This window comes from Phodopus roborovskii, unplaced genomic scaffold (assembly GCF_943737965.1).
Source record: "Phodopus roborovskii unplaced genomic scaffold, PHOROB, whole genome shotgun sequence".
Taxonomy (NCBI): Eukaryota; Metazoa; Chordata; class Mammalia; order Rodentia; family Cricetidae; genus Phodopus; species Phodopus roborovskii.
Genome location: NW_026126618.1, coordinates 6,513,733 through 6,519,732, shown reverse-complemented (window position 1 = coordinate 6,519,732; position 6,000 = coordinate 6,513,733).

Sequence of the window (6,000 nt, the reverse complement as noted above, 5' to 3'; positions counted from 1 at the left end):
TACAGGCACCTTCCCAGGAGCCTCTGCCACTGAAAATAACCCTCCCTCCCCGAAGCAAACATTAACTACCTGAAGTTCAGAGAGGGACGAGGTCTCAAAAGTCCCTCCCCTCCCCTTGAACATTTTGTTGTTTATAATTAACCTAAAGAGTCGTGTTTTAGCAGTACGATGGCATGAGACACCTAGTTGGAACAGTTTTGCAGTGCCCTATGGATGCCCATGCTTCAGCTCTGTGCTGGTTAATTTTATATCGATCTTACACAACAAGGGAAAGTCTCTAGAGAGGAGGGAGCCTCATTTGAGAAAATTTCTCCACTAGATGGGCTGTAGGCAAGCCTACAGAACATTCTCTGGATTAGTGATTGATACCGGAGGGCCCCGCCAGTAGTGGGTGTTGCTACCCCTGGGCTGGTAGTTTTGGATTCTGTAAGAAAGCAGTTTAGGCAAGTCATAGGAAGCAAGCCAGTAAGAAGCACCCTCCATGGCCTCTGCTTCAGCTCCTGCCTCCAGGTTCCTACCCTGTTTGAGTTCCTGTCCTGACTCCTTTTGGTGATGAACTCTAAGCCAAATAAACCCTTTCCTCTCCAAGTTGCTTTGGTCGTGATGTGTAGATGAACTTTCTCTTTGGGGCCCACCAGCTAACAAATCGTGACACTGGGACTTAATAATTATGAAAGCTTGACCTTATTGTAGGCTTGTTTCTAACTAGCTCTTTATAATTTAAATGGACTCATATTTCTAAATCTACTGTCTTCCATGCGCTCATTTTTTCCCATCCTGTTTCCTCTGAGCCTGGCTGGTGACCCCTCCTCCTGTCTTCTTCGAGCTCTCTGTCCTGAGTAGTCCCGCCTACCTCCTTCCTGCCTAGCTATTGACCATTCAGCTCTTTATGAAACCTGTCACTGTGACACACCTTTACACAGTGTAAGGAAATATTCTGCAACAGTGGAGCTTCACCCCAGCCCTAACTAAGACAGGTTCCATTTTCGAAGGTCAAAGGACACTCGGTTGTCAGCCCCAGAGTGTCTCCCCACACCGCCGAAGCTGGCTTTATAGACAAGAAAACTAAGGCCCAGGAGGGATTAGTAATTTCCTTGATGTGGCATAGCTAGGAAGTGCTTCTAGCCTGGGTCTGACGTTGGTAGGACTTCCCCCACTCCACCCTCCTTTGTTAACTCACAAAGGAATTGGCTCAGTTTGTTTTGGATGAATTCTCATCCTAATGGGGAGGGGCCCTAGTTCCCCAGGGAGACAGGCTCCATCCATTAAGCAGATCTATAGTGGACACAGCAGCGTTTCAGAAAGAGGGGAGAGTTTGGCAGATTTGCTTATAAGATGTAACTTTAGAAATTAAAAAACAAGAAAAGGTCAAGAGATGATCTGCTTTAGGGCAGATTGTGTTATTTTAGCAAATTTTGAATTATCAGATATACAAGCCCAAGCCACCTAATTAATTGTGTATCAGAAATATTTCTTTGAGTCTTCTTTTATGACTGTGTAATTGTTAACTGTCCGGGAGCCATGCTTTATTATGATTCTGATTATTTACCGTTTTACTTGGTTTTTATGGTGTGCCAAATGCAGGATTGCTAAATGAACCTAGGATCAAACCCATCCTAATGTTTTATTCCATTTTGTTCCAATGGCTTTCACAAAACTTGGGTAGGTTTTAAGTTTGCTTTGATGGGCAGTTTATGGTGATTGATTTCCTTTTCCTTTTTCCTAGGGGAGGCCTAGGTCAGCTGGTTTCTCAGCAGCAAGTTAGACTTCTAATTCAATGCCTGGTCAGGCATTGCCATTTCTGGGATGGTAGCTTGTTGGAGATGATGATGATGACAATGATTATTTTGTTTTCTTGAGACAGGGTTTCTCTGAGTAGCTTTGGAGCCTGTCCTGGAGCTCGCTCCGTAGACCAGGCTGGCCTCGAACTCACAGAGATCCTCCTACCTCTGCCTCCCGGAAGTGCTGGGATGAAAGAGGCGCGTGTGCCACCACTGCCCAATGTGGGTAATATTATTTCAAGGTGTGTGACTTTTGTTTATGCTGCAATTGCTTAACCATGTGAAGCTGTGTTACTGTGCCTGTCTAAAACACCTGGTGATCCTAATAAGGAGCTGAACGGCCAGTAGTGAGGCAGGAGCAAGGCCAGGCAGGGCTGGCAGGAAGAGAGGATAAATGGAAGGAGAAACGAGGGAGAGGAGGAGCTAGAGAATAACAGGAGGACATCAGGGGCCAGCGGCTCGGCCGCCCAGCCAGCTGTGGAATAGGAAGCAAAGTAAGATACACAGAAGTAAGAAAGATAAAAGCCCAGAGAGAAAAGGTAAAAGGGCTAGACACAAGTTGAGCTAAGGCTGGGCGCGCGCGTGCCTGTGTGTATTTGGTCCAGGCTTTCCCACGTGGTCCAAGGGGTGCTATTCCTTGATTCTGTGGCTTGCCAGAGATGCTGTCAGAACTCGGGGGTAACCCCCACCTGGCGGGGCTGCAAAGCCAGTGGAGAAACGTGGCTCAAGTTCTGAGCATGCGCCTGCGATGCACCTCACAGGTGGTCAGCCAAGACCCTCCGTCTTCGATGGAAAGGAGCTTTGTAAGATGCCGATGCGCTCAAATTCACTCCAAACCCAATGCCTTTCCCCGCCTGAACCCCTCCCCTTCCTTCGAGTCTCTGTGTGGACTCCTGTTCGTTTGGGTTTTGTTGTTGTTGTTGTTGTTTTTTCAGTATCCTTTGCCTCCTTTGTAACGCCAGTCAAACAGCCCATCCGCCTCTTTTCACTGTGTAGTTTATGTCAGTTTCCCCCTTCTAGGCGACTGCACGAGGGATGGACTCTCAGTAGCCAGTCAGCCCCACCCTCACATCAGATGCCCTTGTTGCCTCAGTTGCCAGCCTGCCTCCAGTACGACAGAGAACTGCTCTGCCCAGGATCACACCTCCTTTCAATGGTTTGAGTCACAGATCTGAAAGGCCAGCCGTCACACATACCACACGATGGGGGATGTCCTTCTGTACGTATGTGTCTCTTATTGGTAGATGAATAAAGCACTGATTGGCCAGGCAGGACGTGTAGGTGGCCCTACAAGAGGAAGGGGGGGGGGAGAGGGGAGAGGCTGAAGAGGAAGACACCGTGTGGACCACAAAGGAGTAACAGGCCCGGGCATCCGCTGGTAAGCCAAGACCACGTGGAAATACATAGAGTAATAGAAATGGGTTAATAATTATGACAGAGTTAGCTAGCCAGTAAGAAGCCCTAGCCATTGGCCAACAGTTTAATAATGAATATATTGTCCATGTGTATATTTGGGGCTAAACGGCTGCGGGACCTTGCAGGACAAGTTAACTCCAGCCCTGGTGTTTTGGTATTATATTTGTTAAATATATATATATATATATGCACAACCTCCCTCCTCCCTCCCCTCCTCCCTTCTCCTCCTCCTCCAGGTCCCGTTCTGTGGCTCTGACACTGGCTCTCAGGCAGTTGAGCAAAGTGGAGAACTAGGTGCGGTACAGCTCAATGAGTTTAGGCATTGCCAACGCCAGCACCTTCCCTCTGAAGTCATTATGGACCTTCTTTGTGCAAAGCTGTGCTGCCCCGAGGAAATCAATATCCCAAGGTGCTGCTAATTGCACGGCGGAGTCAGAAGGTAGTTTCTCATTCTGAATTAGAAGAAAGAGCCTTTTAAAGCAACAAAGCTCTTGTATAAATAGAGAGGAGAGAGCTCTCATTTTGATCCCCCATGAAAAATGGCCCCTTTGTTACTGATTTCTCATCCCCAGAACAGCCTCCTGTAGTCGGTACAGCCTTTTGGGCCTTTTTCAAAGGGCTCCTGTCTGTCTCAGAGAAAGCACTGTGTTCACCTGGGTATTCTGGAGGTTGCAGGTGTGGCTGTGGTGCCTGGGAGGCTGTGTCCTCACTGCTCATTGGCCAGGCAGCCATTTGCTTAACCACCCCACGGAGTCCTCATGACACTCTGCGTGTGAGCACATTTTGAGTACTCCAAAATGCACCGAAAAGAAATTGTCACTTAATCTTTAGTTAAACAGAGCTGGAAAGTTAAAGCTGATATGAAAACAAAGGAAAAAAAAATACTTCAATATAAAGCGTTTAGAAAGTATCTTTCATTTTGGACGGATGTTTGGCGAAGGTCCCTGTTCACTGTACAGCTAAGAAACAAATGTCTCTGTCGTGCCTACGGGCTTCTCTGTCAATCTTCTCTTCCTCATTTCTTCACTGATACATGGCGGGCTTGGGAAGACTCTTGCTCTCTGGACAGTGGCCTTGGTGAGGTGGGCGTTACTGTTCAGGGCCAACTTGTCTTTTTCCTGTCACTCTGGCCGAGGCATCCCTAGTTTCTCCAAACACATGATGCTCTGAGTACCTGGCACCAACAGGGAAAGTTTGTAGTTCTCCCATCTGAGCGTAGAGGAAGTCTTATCGTCCTCAGCTCAGGGCAGGTTTCTGCAGCAAATAGGCCATTCTCTTTCCGGTAGAGGGCAGATGAGTGAGGGGCTGCCCTCTTAATGGCAATAGATTATAAAATCCTTATCATATTTAGGGTTGGCAGAGGTCTTAGACTTGCTTTATAATCAAAAGTGAGGACTCAAGGATGTGGCCAACTTCTCATTGGAGATTATAGATCATGGTAAAGAGTTTTGGAACAGGGAGGGACCTTTCATGAAGCTTTAAGCCATTTTTCTGCAGCATAAGCCTTGTTGTATTCCATATGAAACAGTGAGCTGTGACATCTCTTGGGAGAGCCCCAGTGAGGGGTGGTTTCGATCAGTTTGACCTGTGGGCATTGTCTGTGGTGGATTACCCTGATGGTCTTAACTGGTGTGGGAGGACCCATCGTGAAAGTGGGTGGCAGCATTCCTTGGATTGAGATCCTGGACCATGTAAGGGAAAGTTAGCTGAGCGTCAAGCTCAGCACATTCGTTTCTCTCTGCCCCGGAGGCTGTGCCGTGATGCCCTGCTGCTGTGACTTCTCTGCAGCGACTCTAACCTAGACTTGTAAACTGAGCTAACCCCTTCTCCCTCACATTGGTCTTCGTTGGGAGTTTTTTCTTTTTAACCACAGTAACAGAAGTGAAAGTAGGACACCAGCCTTCTCGTTTGGCCTGGACGTGAGTCAGCCCTGGTGTTTTGGGTTGTGCCGATTTCACTCTTAATTCCAGAATAAGCGTATGAGTTTGTCCTGAGCGATCAGGCATAGTTTGATTTCAGAACGCTGGGAGAGAAGAGTTTCTAAATACCATGACGGTTGTTGGGAGGTGGCAAGCAAAGCCATGCCCTGAAGGGTAAGCAGTCACTCAAAGTGACGTCATACAGTCCTGGCTGACCCCTGATCCCAGTGAGAACTCATTCATCACTAGATGGATTAGCTAGGGTTTTCTAGAATAAGGCAAATAGAATGCGTATGTGTTACAAAACGGGGGGGGGGGGGGGGGGGGGGAATGGAGTTCTTAATTGGTCTGAATAATTAGAGGCCGGAGTCAAATATAGCAGAAAATGCTGAGAGACCAGAGAGAAGGAGCGAGCCAGAGCACACCTCACCTCCTTAGCATCTCAGCAGCCAAGAGAGCGATTTCCTGTTTCTCCCTGCTCATATCCTGATTCTGCCCAGCTACGTCACTTCCTGTCTGTCTGTACAGAGTTCCAGACCTCTATGGTTAGCTAGAGGCAAGCTCCATTCTCTGACCCCCAGACAGGCTTTATTTGTGCAAGAAAGATAACACCATAAAAGGGGATTCATTAGATTGGGCTACAAGGCAAGGTATTAGTAGTCTAGCAATGGCTGTCTGTACTCTGAAAAAGCTAAGAACCCCACAAAAATAAAACAAAACAAAACAAAAAAAACAAATGAACAAAAATGCTGTCTATGAGACTGGATGCTTCAGCAGTACCAATTTGGTATGGAAAGCTGGAAGATTCCTGGAGAGCTGCTGGCCTTCATCCCACGTTAGAAGTCTGAAGAAGCTGGAGTTTGATATCAGTAAAGGGCAGCTGA